The sequence below is a fragment of the Lampetra planeri genome, chromosome 10 (genome assembly GCF_965212315.1).
Source record: "Lampetra planeri chromosome 10, kcLamPlan1.2.h2, whole genome shotgun sequence".
Lineage (NCBI taxonomy): Eukaryota > Metazoa > Chordata > Hyperoartia > Petromyzontiformes > Petromyzontidae > Lampetra > Lampetra planeri.
This window is the reverse complement of record NC_136116.1, coordinates 4,855,547-4,873,307: the sequence shown is the minus strand read 5'-3', so window position 1 is coordinate 4,873,307 and position 17,761 is coordinate 4,855,547. Positions and strand designations below refer to the sequence as shown.

General features: G+C 40.9%; 1 long non-coding RNA gene across 1 annotated transcript; it reads right to left on the bottom strand.

Annotated features, from left to right (window-relative positions):
• Positions 1–6,387: 6,387 nt before the first annotated feature.
• Positions 6,388–13,245, bottom strand: LOC144720892 (uncharacterized). Its single transcript, XR_013585819.1, has 3 exons — positions 13,083–13,245; positions 11,913–11,968; positions 6,388–11,660 (listed from the first exon to the last, which is right to left on the bottom strand). It is a non-coding gene; the product is annotated as an uncharacterized LOC144720892 (long non-coding RNA).
• Between the last annotated feature and the right edge of the window lie 4,516 nt (positions 13,246–17,761).

Genomic DNA, 17,761 nt, shown 5'->3' with positions numbered 1-17,761 from the left:
TTACAGCATGTTGCATAAATGGGTCCATGCCATTTTTGCAGCCACTGGAGCAGTATTGAAAAAAGCATTGATTTTTTAAACGAATAGCAAACTTTCATAGCGACAATTGATTGATTCATCACGGGAGGTGGGGGGGGTGGGAGATTTGGCACAACAGCCGTGAGGGTATCTCGTTCATGGAATCAGTGGTGTCCACTAAATGTCTGAATGTATCACCCATAGGTGGGGATGATTGAGGTCGGGCGAAAAACATGCGTGGGTCAATCTCATCAATCAGTCACACACACACACACACAATGTTGGTAATGCAGACAAACCAAAGCAGGTAAAACCATCTCCGCAAGAAAATCTCAAACCTTGCCATGGCCTAAGACAGTGAGGGGGTATTTGTCAAGCATATCAGTCACGCAAGCAATTTTGTAATGTGGTCCATTACACGAATGACAAATGTTTAGCATATCATTTGGTTGTCATTGTATTAATCACAAAGTCAAACTGTTAGTGCTCTCTGTATTGACTTCAGGATTAACCAATGCAAACACTGAGTCTAAACCAGTGTCCGTCATTTATAGTCTTGGTATTTTATTTCCTATTAATAGAGGTCATACAGAAAGGAGTCGCATGAAGCAGCGATGCTGGCTAAATATGCAACATTTCATTAATTACCACGTGTTTCTTTGAAGGGAATTTGAGGGTATAACCAGGGCACCAATTAATTTTGGAGACAGGAATTCATAATTTTGTAATTACCTTAAGCAGTTGCATGCCATGAGACCAATATTGGGCTCTGTGTAGGGCATATGTCCCCTCGTGCTATACTGTGGACTGAGTAAGACCTGCAGAAATTAGGTTATAATTCAGCACACATCATCCATCAATCTTTTTCACGTGTGGCACCGTGCGCTCATGCAGCCTGGTAATAAGACCACTGTTTATTCATTCAGGGTAAATCAATCACCCTAAGTGGTGAAATAGATTTCCGTGTGCTTCATTTCTATGCAAATGTCTAATAGACTTTGCAAGACTGTAACGTGACAACCCACCTGTCAGCATTCAACGTAATTTTGTCTTGCATGTTAATTTATTCTCCGACTATTTGCAGATGCGCCATTACGTTTCAACGAACACACACACGGCACTTGCGAGTGCTCGGAAATTGCGAACTCCTGAAAACCATTCCCAAGATCCTATTCGCATTCTTCTCCTGGGAATTGTGTGTCCGTACAAAAAGAATCCAGCCAGCATAATTTTAAATAATCCACACCTCCGATTAGCATGTTTGGCTAAATACGGCGCGAAAGAAGTTCAACATGCATACACTATTGAACTTTTAAAGGGGGAAAGGAGTGGAGGTGCAGTAAGGTGGAGCGGTGGCACAATAGTTAGTGTACTGCACTATGAAGACAGAAACTGAATTGAAATTTCCAGCCTGGACATTTGAACCAGTCCTGGGCTACGCACCTTCACCAACCCACACTGCACAGCATGGTGAAGTATGGTCAAACAACCCCGATGACCTAAGGACATGGAGAGGCCTTCATCCAGAAGTGCATTGCCAAGGGACTATAAATAAATTGTATTAATTGAAAAAGCACATGATATTAAAACAATTCCTAAATAAACATACAGATGGTTTCAAAACACTCATCAGTGTGCAACTCCACCATTGCCGCTTATGTTAATTCGTTTCCACCTTATTTTAATGGGAAACATTAGTTTGCAGAATCTCAAGGGAGAGGCTGCTTTGCAAAGGTGGCATCTGGGTTAATACCAGCACAAGGCTCTTCAGGCTTACAGAAACAATCTCGTAATTAAAAAAACAAAAAAAAGGCTGCCCTGGTCACTTAATAAACCCATCATATGACTCAAATCAAGAGACAGTGCGCAAATGAGGTGCACAAGTGAATGGAATGCAACAGAATTACTATATATTTTAGGGACTTTAGAAATATTGCACTCAATTTGCACCATATCAAATTAAAATATTCTTCTCTGTATGGAATTACAGCAGTTTCCTAATCCAGGAAGATAACCAGAAATGACTGCGTCGTGCAGGTTTATGAAATGGCAACGCCACGGCATATTTGTGGGAATTCTATCTTGATCAGCACAAGAGGGCAGGATTGGGTGAGAGGGTGCCCAATTGTTAAATCAATCGCCCCACATGCCCTGACTTAATTATAAAAGGAGGCTTATTGTTCTGTTATTTCCCAGGTGAGCATACCTTAATTATATAACTCGACATGAAATTCAAAATTTGGGGCGAAATTAAGCAGTGCATGGCGATGGTGGTGGCTGTGTAGTTAACGCGAAAGGGTACCTGGGGATGTATCGTGCAGGTAACATTTGGGGTGGAGCACACCATTTTAAAGCTATCCCCTAGCCCAAATTGTTACGCTTCTCGCTACAAGAGGACCGATAAAGATAGCAAATCGCACCTTCCCCATCAGGTTATGACAAGACGGGGATGCATAAGGCAAGCTGTATTGGTTTTTATAGTAGGCTAGATCCAAGGAGAGTTTTAAATGCTAAATAGCCCCGGGAAAATATGAACAATTTGCATGTGATGCAGAAGTCAATGTGTGCATGTGTAATTCTGTGTGAATTGCTGTGGCACACACACACATGCGCGCACAAAACTCTTCCACGATGTGAACACCAACACAAGTCTGTCATGTTGAATAATTGGCGATGGAAAAATATTGATTTTAAAGGCCCTGTTGGATGAAAGGTTGATTTTTTTCTCACTCATTTCACAGAACTTTTAATTTATTTTGTGTTCGTGCACGTATGTGGGTATACAGTACACATAAAAAGCTTTGTCAAAAAAAATACAGCAGGAATGTCTCCTCGATGATAAAACGCAGACGAATTCAGAAAGCAATAACTTGCGATTGCTGCGACAAGGTAGGCTAAATGCAGCAGTGGTTATTGCCATGTAGAGATAAGCCTGGTTAAAGGGCACGGGCGTTCCATAACGGAGCCCTGGTGGCAAACTCCGAGGCTCTGATACAATGATGCTTTCTTGATATTCCCAATGCCGGTGTGCAATTGCAATACAGATAAAGGCCGACAGAATGAAGCCAACATTGATAAGCAAAATGTCAGCTTTACTGGTAATGCATCAGGGCTGTGGCACTGGTCTTGCCTGGACAAAATGTAGAAGAAGTATGAGGAACGGGGGGTGGTGGGGTATTGTGATGGCTTAAATGTAGCAGGTCACCATGATAATTTATTAAAATTTCCTTTGGAAATCCAGTTGAACTGTACTGTGTATATTTGAGTGAGTGCCTGGGTTATTTTTTTGAGGATTACATATAAAAAATTTAATAACAAAATGCGTCTACAATAATACATTTTAAAGGAATCATTTTTTTCCCACAACCATTTGTTACACCAACACGCATGAATAATGAATAGAAAACCCAAAAATACTTTTGTTTTTTGTTTAATGTAATTTGAAGAATAAGCCATAAACCCTCCAAATATAGGTGCTGCAAATATGTACATATTGTTTCACGGCAATCGCATAAATAATTATCACAGTCCACCACGGTTGATTAATAAAATAAACAAACTATTCTCACCTCCACTGCATGTGTACTCTGCCTCTTGGCAACACTGGACCAAGAGCCAAGACCAATTTGAAATGGACCTTTCTTAGCGTGCTCATTATAAAGTGGGCTCACACCACGAGATTCCCAGCACGTTGAGAAAGCGTCTTGAGAGCACGGCAGAGGAAGCACGGGGTCGGAGACAACGGTGCCGTCTTGCCACCACTTACTTTGACGTGAACTCATAAACACTTTAAATCGCCAGTTTCCAAGTGAATCGGTCTCAAGTTTTGTTTGGTGTTTGAACATAAAATATTGAAGTTAATCTGATTAATGCAATTAATAATGTATCGCAATCGCAGTCAATGCAGTCTCACGAGCAGCAGCCGGACGTGTCGTGTGTGGCAATGTGTTGGCTCGGTGAATTGCATAAACAACGTTACTTAAAGATACTTTCTCCATTTGGTTGAGTAACAACATCGACTGACCTTTGGTTTAAATTAAAACATTATGAGTGTGGAATTTCCAACGATTATTTATTTTCATAAAACTCACTGCCTTGTGTTTCCATATTTAGTAAGATTGCATTATATGTAATTAATGACAACAACATAATTTGATTTGTTGAATACCTGGTTTAATTGTCTTGTTTTATTTTAGTTTTTTATTACGAAAAATAGTGAAAAAAATGTGAGATTTTTTTTTATTAATGACTGGTAGACAATGTTCACAAGAATATTAATTGTATATTAAACATTTCTAAAACTACGATCATTAATTGTACGTAACCACAGGTTGTTGTTGTCGTTGTTGTTTTATCCGTGTACGCAAGGACACTTTTATTTACTCTGTGTCTACATATAGTTACTTTTATTTATATTTTGGTCTGGCCATTCTCCATCTGGGCTTTCATATCATGATAAACAAACTGTTAATTTGGAACGGCTTCATCATGATAAGCTGTGGAGCTGGCAGCAAACAGCCACGCTTGCAAGTCATAATATTGATTTAACGCCATTTAATGGCAATTGTTTTTATTGCCGTTCATTTTTGCATTCCTGTGCATTCTTTGTGTGGCTGCAACAACTCAACGCGATATCTTTAACGCCTCAAATATATAGACACGCATTTGGCGCCATACAATTTGGCCGCAGCATTTACCACTTATAGCACTGCACGTATACGCAGTGTAGTAATTCAATCAGCATCCTCATGCATTTTGGCAGTTATTTGCTGTTGGGGGGGGCAGTGGTGAGGGGTGGAATCATAAATCACCGCATGATTTCCTGCCCCATCAAGTTATATAATGAAGGGGCCAGCAATCAATCAATGCATTTTAGCACCATAATTGTAGGTAATGTTCAAACGTGGAAACTTTAGACCATGATACTATCAGTGGCCTTTTACTTCATGGAAGGATATATACTGTATAACGATTGCAGTTAGTGTTATGTAATGGGAGTCGGTGAAATTTGCATAGGATTTGACCAAGACGAGTCAAGGATGCAAATGATGACAAGTCCTACTAAAATGTTGGACAATTACCAATAAATTAGCAAATTAATGTATACCCCCCGCCCCGCTACCCGCTCCCCGCTCCCACATAAGTAAAAGCATGGCTTTAGAGGTCCTCAGTTATAACGGCTGAGTAGTTTAATTAGATGGCCTAATGGGCCAGGCTCTGCTCTTGGCCATGGACAAGGGTTAGCCTTTGGGGAGCTGAACATTTTCTCTTGTCATTTGGGGTGACATGGAGGGCCAAGATGGAAATGAGTTGCTATTCACAATGGTTGGCTTTTATTATCAGCCTGGCTGGGTAATCAATTCCCTGGAAAGTCTCATTGAGCAAAGTTCGAAGCATAACCGAAAGCTCAGCATGTACATTTTTGGGTTTTTTTTCTTTTTCATGAAATGCATGGAAATACTTCTATTTACGGATATACTTCTGTAATTGAGAAAATTACCAAAGTAGAATCTAAAATAACAATAAACATTCACAGCAATAACTTTTGCACGTGATTTAATTAATCAAATAATGATTTTAAATGCAATTTCCTGCTGTCAATGGCTACTCAAAATGCTACATGCCTATTAACTGAACTTAAGTCATATTTAAATTTCCATAGTCAACTGTAATTGTGCTGGGTGACTTGCAAATTACCATTTGAGGCATTTGCGAGCTCTATAGTAACATTTAACACTTTAAATAAAGTATTAATCACGGAAACGATACGTGTACACTGCTAATGTATAATGCGCACAATGCTGGTTTACAGCATGTGGAAAAATTGATCCAGCTAATTTAGAAGTGGGTGTAAATAAATAAAAATACGAGCATATACAAGTGAACATTTAAAGTAATGCGTAGCCTCGCCATCTCCCGAATGCAATGCGAGGTAAAGGAAACATTCAAAAATTGAGTTTCTCGTAACATCCTGCTGTGCTGAACTGCCTCACCTCATGACCTGTTATTAACTCCACACAGCAACGATGACATGTGGCACAGGCAAGTCATCAACCTGCGGTAAAAACCCACAACAGGAGGCCGCGAGGCTGCATATTCAAATTCTCCACAAGGTAAGCCAGGCACGATGGCACACAATTATAATTTAGCAGCACGCGGGCTGTAATATTTATCATCCCCAAAGCTCACTTTGACGTACAGTCACATAATAGACATTGTACTTGGGGAATACCAAAGCAGCGGTAGCAGCAGTCACATTTCTGATGATAAATACAGTTATCAAAGTTTGGATGACAAACCGAGATGCCATTGTTTGTGGATTCGCATGTCACTTCAAAAAATATACACACCATCAGTGTAATCGTTTCTGAACATTTTAATTACATCAGTAGACCTCGTTCAAAGTCGGACTGAATTTTCACAAGGGAATAAGACATTTGGAAAAAGCACTTTCAAATTAATTATCAGGCAGCAGTGCATGTACCTCCAGTACTCTGCATCCGCTTGTAAGCGCACTGTAGGTGAGCACGGCAAGTAAGCGTGTTGCATGAGCATGCCTCTGTTAGGGAGAAGCAAAGGAAACGTAGCTACCAGCATAAAAATGCTCGAAAATCAAATAAGCACATGCACCCGCAGTGGATTGTGGATGATGCAAAAAATAAACCGGATTAAATGTCACTTTAATTCAGTCAGGACACATGTGCGTTGCTTGTGCTTTTCCACACTACTTTGCTTGCAATTGGGCATGTCTGAGTCATCAGGGCTCCGTGGCGAGAGTGATCTCAATACGCGGCCACGTTAACATCCTCTACAATGTGAACACAGGTTCATCTGCAGTCCTTGCGGTGGGACGTAAACACCTGCAGGCAATAGCTCAACATCGTAAGGAGCTGCCCTTTTGTCTGTGCAGGGACCGTGATGCCTCACTGGGTCAGTCACAAGGCATCTGCTGCAAAGTTTGAAACTCACTAATTGAACCCATAACATTGGTGCTGCCTAATAATGATCACTAGTCATACGAAGGTGGCATTGGCTAGAGATTATAATTTCCTGTGCATCGCCAACTTTTTGCGGACAATTGAAGCAAAAGTGAACGAATCAAATAATATGTTACTAATGATTATTATGTTCTGCCCTTTGTCAATCCACTGCTGGATGAAGGCATCACCATGCTATATTAGTCATAGGAACTGTTTGACCATACTTCACTACACCGGTAAGTGAGTTTAGGAAAGTTGGGTGGAAAGGGGAATTATAACTAATTAATATACCACTAACCACTGATGTTAGCCCGGGCTGGGAATTTAATTCAGGTCAACGGGTTCATAGCTCAATGCAATACCTGCTGAGCCACCTTTCCGCATTTTTATTCTAAAATATTACTAATAATTTTTTTAAACAACATTTTAGACAATTCGTTATTCACAGAAAGCGTACTTTCAAAAACATATTTGTCATTGGCAAATACCAACATCATTCTGGAGTCTCTCTCCACGATATGTCAATCACAAAAGCACAGTTCATCCGCATAGTATAACACTGTACCTGATAAGATGCAGCACAATGGCTCTTCTTTTGTATGCAGGGGAGGAAAAAAAACTACGCGCTTATCACCGTGTTTTACAAAGTCTTATCCTGTTCACGTTGGGTTTTTTTTGTCACTGTAATCATTCACATGCCACCAGTCACATTTGTATCGCTCCAACATAATGTCATTGGCATTACGATTTAAAACCAGAGAGATTGAGACCGTGAGCCCCTTTTTCTGTGCGGCTTTATACGATGTGCAGTAATAAAGAGGCCTGCTTCCAAGGTTGTAATTAATGTTGGCACCAGATTTAAAAATGGAAATTTGCACTGCTGGTCTGAATTTGGCTTCATCCTCAGTGATTTCCGAGAGACTAAAATGTAAGCGTCGATTGCAATGTCACAAGTAAGTGACGGCCAAGGAATCGGGACATTGTTTTTGTTGTTACATTTTTCACAACAGGATTTACATACTTGGGGTACATTTCTGCGTTCAATTACAAGTTGAAATTACAGTGTTGCGTTTTGATTCAATAATGTGCAGTCGCAGATATTAATTCTTAAATTGGAATTACCAGTTTGAATTTCCACTGTGATTTTTGTAATGTCAGCTTTCACTGCTCTTTTTTTGATCTTGGTGAATTCATTTTTCATTAGAAAGTTATCCTGCCGTGAACTTGAGATTTCAGGTCTGCTTGCACGGGTAATTCATATTCACAGTGGGGTTGAGAATCCCTTAGAGAATTTTGCTCCGTTGGGTGCGAGAACATATTTTAAAATTCATGACACCGGTGTGCCCATGGAACCCCAATGAAGTGACCCAAATGGTTTTAATGCAAGCACACTCGAGTTATTAAAGTTGATTTTTTTAATCACCAACTTTTTTGCAAGGCCCTCAAACATTAAATCTATTAATTTTTAATAAATGTTTTTCTCTTCCCGCATTCTAGCAATACGATCATTGCCTGGTATTTGTATAATCAGTGCAAGAAGAATATCCAAAGATAATATTTGTCTGATACTCCGCTGTCACCAGAACTCGTGTCCTTGAGGAATCATCTAAAGTACATGCATTGCTACTCTTAGGTTTTTTCGATAAAGTCACGTAGGTAAACAAAAAAAAATACGTAATGAGAATAATATAAATAATAATGAAAGTAATAATATAAATAAAAGAATAAATCAGTAAATCTGGCTGTGACGGTCCCACCTGATGACGGACACTTGTGTTGCCTCCGAAACGTCGTGATTTATTATTTTATTTCTATTATTTTTATTACGTGTTTTTATTTTTATTATTATTTTTTACCTACGTGACTTTACCGAAAAACCCTAAGAGTATGAATCCTTGCAGTCACGAAAGCGTCAAATCTAGAATTAATACAGGCATTGCATATGCAGTTTACAGTGAACTCTGAGCAGGCGCTCCGTGGACTACTGACGAGGAAGTCTGCAATAAGCGAGAGTGAATCTATACAGAGGAATATAATAATGACATGTCATCTTGGAGAACAATGCAATTATTAAACTACTTCTAATCCAGCCACGTTGCAGTCTACGCACATACCTAGGTCAGGCCGTCTTCTGTAAGTCGCATGCATACATTCTGGTATTATTGCATGCGTTAAGGAGCAGTGTGGGCCTGTGCTATTATATTTATCACGTGAATCCACAACGTGGAACCCTTCAAATGTAGCATTCCTATCTTCTGTAGCTGCACACGTCGTTTTATGACTGCTATGACAGGTGAGGGGCATTTAATTTGGGCTTGGCCATGACATACTGGAGTGATGCAGGACGATGAACTCCTTCTGAGCCCATGCCTGCCTTTCTGCAACATTAAGCACCGGAAAAATTATGTTCATAAGGAAGGTGTCTCTGCACTTAACTTCAGGTGCCTTTTGCTGCAATATATGGCTATAAATTGCTTTAGCCAGTTTCTTTAAATAAAAAACATGCTTTTAACATTTGGTTGCATACTGACCTCTCACTTGAGATTTTTTGATGAAGTAGAATTGGAAATGTTTATTTTTTTTGCGTGACATATTTGACTTGCATTTAGGTCATATATTAAACTAATTCATTAAACTGTAAATAAAGCACCCATGGCAACAGGGTCAGAAATGCTGCTCTACCAACGAGGGGTGTCTGGTGTTGCGCTGACAACTGCCGTTCCGTTATGATTTAGGCAACAGCTGCGCTTTGAGATGCACCATTTTTTCTGACGTTTGTTTTTTGTTATAGCCCTTTGTCAATTCCCTGTTGGATGAAGACCTCTCCATGTCCTGTCAGTTATAGGGGTTGTTTGATCAATCATACTTCACTCATGCTGGTCAGTGCAGATTGGCGAAGGGGGTGCACAGGACCAGCTCACATGTCACTGTCACAGATGGCAGCCACCGTCGGGAATCGAACCCGGGTCGATAGATGTTATCGTCGAGTTCGGAAAACCATACTAATTGATGTTCCTTAAAACCTATACTGAAATAATATTAATGGATGAGTCTATTTGAATTGAAGAGTGACAATTAGAAAAGAAATGGAAAGCATGAGTGTATTTCTAATTAGCACCTGTCTCTATGATTTCGAACCTAATTTTTGTTAAAATATTTAATTGATCGAATTAGACGTTTTATCAAACACGAGCTCGTCACTAAATAACGAGATAAATCCCTTCATATCAAGTAAACAAGAGTTATTGGCACAATTTACACGGGTCATAAATTGCTTTTAATTCATGTTTTTTTTTACCCAAAGAAACCAGTATGGTGTGATAGACAAAATGCACATGGAACGCACCGCTGTGCAGAAACCCCATAACATTTATTTTAGAGTTGTGCCTTTTCTAATGTAATTATATTTTTTTGTTTAAAGGCACCTGGTAAGCAATGCCTGAATAATTTCTCCCCAGCTGCAGACAGTTTAGAGATTGTGCATGGCCAATTAGATGGCTCATGGGAGACCAGCTGTTCTAACATAACAAATACCTTAAAATAAAAAAGTATATTACTCAACATATTTTTACTTATACACATAAACTGCGTGTAATGGAAGCAGGATTTGTTTTTCATATTCAGGAAATAACTATAGTTTTATCCAGATGGTAACTTCTGATATTATTATTTTGCATCCCAAAAAAAGCCAGATATAACACAGATTTATTACCAATGTTAAGCAAGAAAAAAAATTCGTTCTATTTAATTTACTGTGTTCATTGAAACAAAAAGTTAGTTTTTCACTTTTGTGTACTTGAAATGTCTGATTTGTAGCAGTTTACATTTTATATCATCGGAGCACATTACCTGCTATAACTTGCGACTCAGAAATGTGGACATTGATGCAGAAGATGGAACATGAGCTCACAAGTGCGTCAACGAGCATGGAGAGGTGCATGCTTGGAATTACGGTGACGGACAGAAAGTCACACATCAATGAAAAAATACTTATTTTACCAGGGAAGGCCCACTGAGCTATATAGCTATTTATCAGAAGCGACCTGACCACAAATCATAGCTCAACGAAGTGGATTGTGATGTGGAAATTGATAGCAGCCAAATACTCAAACCGCATGTTTCTAAATGTGGAGGGGAAAAACCGGAGTACCCGGGGAAAAATCCACACAACCAGGGCGGGAACATGCAAACTCAACATATATAGGCGTCAGGGTCAGGATTGAACCCACGACCTCCTGCATACCTGGCGAGGTAGTTAACATCTCGCCATCGTGGCGCCCCAAATCATACACAAATTAGAGATTAGAAATCGTACACAAGTTAAAGGCATCAATTAGAAATGATACACACGTTAGGTATATCATATTGACTGTTAAGAAAAGGGGGGGGGGGCTTGGGTAGGACACGTCGCTACTAGAAGGGTGATAGCCAGTGGTCGAGATTAACAATGGAGTTGCATCCAACGGTGGGAAGCTCGCCCGCGAGTGCGTCCGCCACGGAGAGAGAGAAACGAAGTTCCGCCATGCGCGGCTGACCCACACCGTGCCGGCCTTCAAGGAGCAGTGGGCGATGGAGGAGGCCGTGTGCTCGGTGGCAGATGACGGGGAGCTCTGCATGCTGATATGAGCTACCCGTCGGAGGCCGTCGGACTGCGAGAAAGGGCTGCGTGCAGAACGAGAGAGAGCGAGAGAGTGAGCGAGAGGTGGGGGGTTTACATAAAGCAAAGTTATAAAAAAAAAATTACGCAATGATGAACGAAGCAAAGTGCCGAATACACCGAGCATCTTCTTGTTTCCACTGATCGTAAAAAAAATAGACGAAATCAGCCCGAGGTGCGGCATTATATTTGTTACATTACAAGATTGGCTTGGGGGAGGCATTAATTCAGCAGAAGATTGATAATGATACATTTACCTTTTTTACTTCCGTTGCATTATTTATGTGCACTCGATGCTTGGCTTGGATTCTAACTGGGAGTCAGAAGAGAAATATAAATAAAGAATTGATTGTTGTACAGCTTCGCTGTGCAGGACAATATGTAAGAGAAGATTACTTTTTTTTTTCATATTGCCTGGGCCAGAGGAGTTTGGCAAAGGTTCAATGGCAGACGAAACACACTGGTGTGCTAGTAACACAAAAGTAAAGTGATGTGATTACATGGATTTGATATATTTTTTAAAATGTACGAACTACACCTTAATCCTCTCCAGACATTTATATTTGTTTGTATTTGCAATAAAAAACAATCTACCTCATGAAATGTAATTGGATTATAATCTTTAGCGAATTTTCTAATGTACGCATTTAAAAAGTAGTTTAAAATGCATTCATTAAATTATGTTTTTCAGGATAGGCCTGTATCTGGAATGAATTATTGAAATCCATGTGTGCCATGGAATATTCTAAGTAAATATGCAGCCATCCCAGTCCTTATTTCCATAAGCTGTACAGATGTTTTATCTTCATGCAATACAGAACTCCACTCTGCGTGGGAATTTTAACAAGGGTCCTGTGGAGGTGTCAAAAGCAAGCAAAATAAAACGTAAATCAGGACATAGCCGAACACATAGAATCATTTGAGGAACATCTTTAAGTGACACGTGTACACATATACACGTGTACACATTGAACAAGAGCAGAATTGAAAAAGGAGTCCTAAGAAATGCGTACGAACACATCATTTGAGAATTCAAGCAATGCATGTTTAACCAGGCCAGGGTTCCCATAATTGCAGGGCAGTGAAGCAATAAATATAAATATATTTTAAATTCTCTAACAAGTAAAACACAGCGATGCAGTTAAACAGCTCGTTAGTGGAGCATGAAATGACGGGAGACTTTTATCCACAAAGAATGCACATACACCGCCCCCCCCCAACTTCTTGTCTTATCTATGCCCCCCCCCACAACTTCATAAATGCCCCCACCCCCTTCACTCATAGAGTCTCTCTCGCCACTGCATCCGACACAGGCCCCGGCGTGGTGCGTTGTCACAACTTATCACCGTTACTTCCGTTTCACTTGATTTGACAAATAAATTGTAGGCCTATCCTTCTTGCACAGTGGCTTGACTCAAGCGGTTTACCGTGTTATTCATGGCAAATGATGAATATGCTTTGGAGGGCAGGGATGTTCAATTCTCCGCTCGCGGGATCCTCCCGCAGTTTCACGCCCGGCGTGCATCTCCTCGTCTGTGCGTGGAAGCCCCGAGAGTGCCCTGAGGGCACTTTTACACCGAACAGCGGCTGAAGTCTAGGGGGCGCGTTTGGATTGATGAAAAAAAAAACAGTGTTGATTTTAGCATTTTCCGATTTTTTTTTTATAACCGTTTCGGATTTTAGGACGTTATGACTATTAGCGTAAGGGCGCCACGGTGGCGAGATGTTAACTACCTCGCCTGGTATGGAGGAGGTCGTGGGTTCGATCTCAACCCTGACGCCTGCTGTATATTCGGAGTCTGTGGTGTCTCTCTCCCCGTGGTCGCGTGGATTTTTCTCCAGTTCCTCCGGGTTTTCCCTCCACATTTCTAAACGTGCGGTTTGAGTACTTGGCTACCATTTGTGGCCAGGTCGCTTATGAAAAAAAAACTATACAGCTCAGCGGGGCCTTAGCTGGTAAAATAACGAAAAATTATTTAACCTCGCACGATGCCACGTGGCAATGCTTTTGGTAGGAAAAGGACAAACGTGACGCAATATACGTGAGGTAATTTGCTTTGACGGCACACGTTCGGATAAATCCCGAAACGACAATTTTTGTGTCCAATCAACTGACATTTCGTATTTAGACAAGTGTCCATTTTTTAAGATTTGAAGCTTTCGTGACTGCAAGGATTCATATTCTTAGGTTTTTTCGGTAAAGTCACGTAGGTAAAAAATTGTAATTTAAATTCATAAAAGTAAAAAAAAAAATTTATTATATTATTTTAAAAAAATGATTTTACTTTTTTTATTTTAATTTTTTACCTACGTGATTTTACCGAAAAAACCTAAGAAAATGTCAATTTTTTATATATATACATTCTAAATTGGAAACACGTCACCAGAGAAGTCCTTTTGTTTGTGAGGACACCCTGGAGTCTCAGCGCTATATAAAGCATTATTTCAGAATGTACGCGGCGCTTTAATGCCTCAATTCCAATGCCCTGCTGCAGTCGAGACAAACGGACCACCCAGTGGCAGCTGTCCCTGTGCAGCACGTGGTGTTACAGCAGCACTGGTCTGCATGTCGGCATTTTCTGCCATTCGGGGGCAATGCTGCTATGAGGCTTTCCCAATGAATTAATTGGTGAGTATTTAATAAATTTCGGACCAGATAGCGATTGCATGTAGTCAAAGACAAACAAGATGAGGTCCGAAATTTAAAAATGCTGTTGATTTGTCTTGAGCCATTCAGTGTTCAGCTTGAGAAGATCGCTGGGAAATACAGCACGGAAAGAGGAGTCAATCAGCATCACTAAGGCTCATAAACTCACAGACACACATAGACTCGCATACAGGCCCATAGACTCGCATAGAGACCCATAGACTAACACAGAGACCTACAGATCCACATACATATAACCTCCACAAAAATAGTAGCTATCTAGCATCCTTCTCTACATCATTGTCGTCATATTCTTAGTTCTTTCGGTAAAGTCACGTAGAAGGGAAATAATAAAATAATAATAAAACAAAAAAATTATCACGACGTTTCGATTGCAACACAAGCAATCATCATCAGGTGTAAAAACCACAGCAAGAACATTTTGAAAAAACCGCCACTTTTTTTACATTTTCTTGCTGTGGTTTTCACACCTGATGATGATTGCTTGTGTTGCAATCGAAACGTCGTGAGAAATTTTTTATTATTTTTTTTTACTTTATTATTTCCCTTCTACGTGACTTTACAAAAAGAACCAATAAATATGAATCCCTGCAGTCACGAAAGCTTTAAATCGAAATTTAAATCATTGTAATTATACAGTTGTGTGTTCTGAATGCCCCAGGAATGCTCGGTTTTGTTACGATGGAGCACATCACACCGGACCCTACTAAGCTGGCTATACAGGTGGCATGCGGATCAAAAGCCAGGTAGCCACTCGTCCACTATCGTTATGATGTGAGAGTTCCTGATAGTTGGCGGTAGTGTTGGCAGAGACTCTACGCCATTTTATCTGCCGCAGTGATCCGGAAATATTCTCATCTCAGAGACGCATTGACTCGCATGGAGATGCCGAGTGAAATTGTGGGAGTTCCTGGTGACCGCGAGTTCAGAGGATCTCTCCCATCTGCCGCAGGGAACTGGTCAGATGAAGAGTGCGCAGTATTGTCCAGATAGGACTTTCCACGATGGGGTCCCAGCGCTACTGCCGTGGAAACGCTGCCGCCGAGTTCTCCATGGTTTCGCGTGCGGGTTACATCGAGGCTCCCTGGGGCGGATGGAGGGGGGCTGTACAGTTCCACCTTGAATAGAACTCGGCGAAAATGGAAGCGAAATTCTCCATGGGCCCCAGCTGCATCATCGGGTCCTTGTGAAGCCACACACGTTGGGGGAGGTTGTATGTGGTGCTGTGTGTAGGAGTGTTGAGTGTTAAAGCATCTCCCTTTGGGCCACTCTCCCACCCGCCCACCTCTGTGATTTCGCCGCCGTAAATAGCCTTGAATGTACATATGTCTATACCACAGCCACTTGTGCACTATGGGAGTGTTTTACGGCAAAACAGCACACATATTAAAGCTCTATTGAAACTTAACGTAAAATTTTGCTTGTTTGAAACTCTCTGTATCAAACACCACCATCGGGGTTAACCATCTCTATCTATAACTATATTGTGCCATAAGCACATAATGCAATGCCAATTAGGTATCTGTCCGTCGGGTAATGTTACCGTAGCCAACAACAATATGAGATAACCATGCCTGTAGACAGCTGCTGCGTGACTAACACATCCCAACTCATTTTGGCAACTCGCAGCACAGTTGTGCCAAATAATGAATGTGATCTGTATCTACAAAATAGACAAGAAGATCAACGAGCCAATGGCTGAGATGAGTATTCATAGACTCCTAATAGGTGATTATACGATATCTCATTATCACACCGCATTTGGCTGATACATGACACGAATGTTTATATTTATATAGAAATGTTGGCCCTGTATTTAAATATGTCTCATATGACAAGGGCATTTGTCAAAGGCAAAGATTCAAACCCATTACATCGTAAGAGCTGGTCGACACTTTAGGCCACTCCAACCAACCATCGAAACTCAACCCAAATTCCCCAATGCAATTTAATCCCGGCGTTCTGGGAACTACAACTAACACCGCTGAAGGATGTTCCATCAGAAATTAAGGGCAAACACCAAATCGAGTTACAAGGGTAGATACAGATGCCAAGGAATAAGATCAAAATCCATACAAAGTTGGCAGACTGTTGACACAAGGAGATTACCTTACTGCAACTGAGGCGTTCAAAAATATATATGGAATAGAATGAAGATTAACACAGGAAGCTGTCAAAGTGATGTTACAAAAAATATAAATAATTGCCAATGTGCTGAAGATGCTTCCTCTAATTTCAAATTTTCAATTATCACTCACATTAATTTCACCTAGATTTATTGACCTCTTGTACTTTTGTTGTTGCTATATTTCCCCAATGCTATGACAAGTGTGCCTTAGGGCATCGTATGTGATGAGAGAAAGTTTCCAGTCGGAAGTCTGACGGAGAGCGATGCATCAGCCCACATGTTAGAGAATGATCTGTGTAAAGGTTATAGTCACAGCGTCACTTGAGATGCATTGAAGTTGAAACCTTGGCGTAGATAAGGGAGATCTCGGGACCCCTCTAGACGGTATTTTGACCTACTATTAGACGCTGGCCAAACGTCTTCGAAGATATGGGAGTACTCACACCACACGTGGCCTGCTAATATAATGGCTTGTATAACCATTTATATAGGGGAGGGGGGGGGTTGGTCATATGCATGGAAATTTAATAAACTTGCCTCATTGTTTCAACTGCCACGACTTAACCTGAGGTGTGACCAGGGTTGTATTCCGGGTGTCCAATTTGTACTTCAGCTACAAACGGAGTTGGCAATACAGATGGACTGTGGCTCGTTCCAGGTACTGGGAGCAGCAGAAAAAGAGCCACCTCCCAATGGATTGAGATTGATGAGATTTTCACAGATAAGGCAGTGGTTACTGATGCAGATAAAGCTGTCGCTGAATTTGGTGTGATAAAGTGAGAGGCGTTTAGCAGGGCGCGAGTTCAGGGGGATGTTGGAATGCTTTGTATGTATACATCGCTAACGTCATTTAAATAATACTACATGTTTGTTAATCCACGGCTGGGTATGAGGGCAACTGCAGACCGTGCGGGTTGCGGAGGTATTTAATTATACTTCACTACGCTGCTCAGTGCGGGGTGCGAAGGCAGAGTTCGTAGATGTTGGAGTATAAGAGGTGTGGTAGAATGGATTCTGCTGCACTGCCCTTTAAGTCCCCCCCCCCACAAACTATAATACCTGTTACGAAAGGTGGTCGCCCATCCATGCACCGTCTAGCCTCATCACTGCTTAGCTTCAGAGATCCAACAAGGAACCTGGTGCATTGCTGGTGATTTGGTCAGAAGGCATGTATTTATATATAAAATCAGTGTACACGTGAATTCAATTCCAGGATAAATCGTCAGCACACGTGCCAGCTGGTTGGAGATTGGATGGCGGGCCTTGAGGGGCGGGGGGGGGCAGCAATTATTGTGGGATTTGTCCAGTCT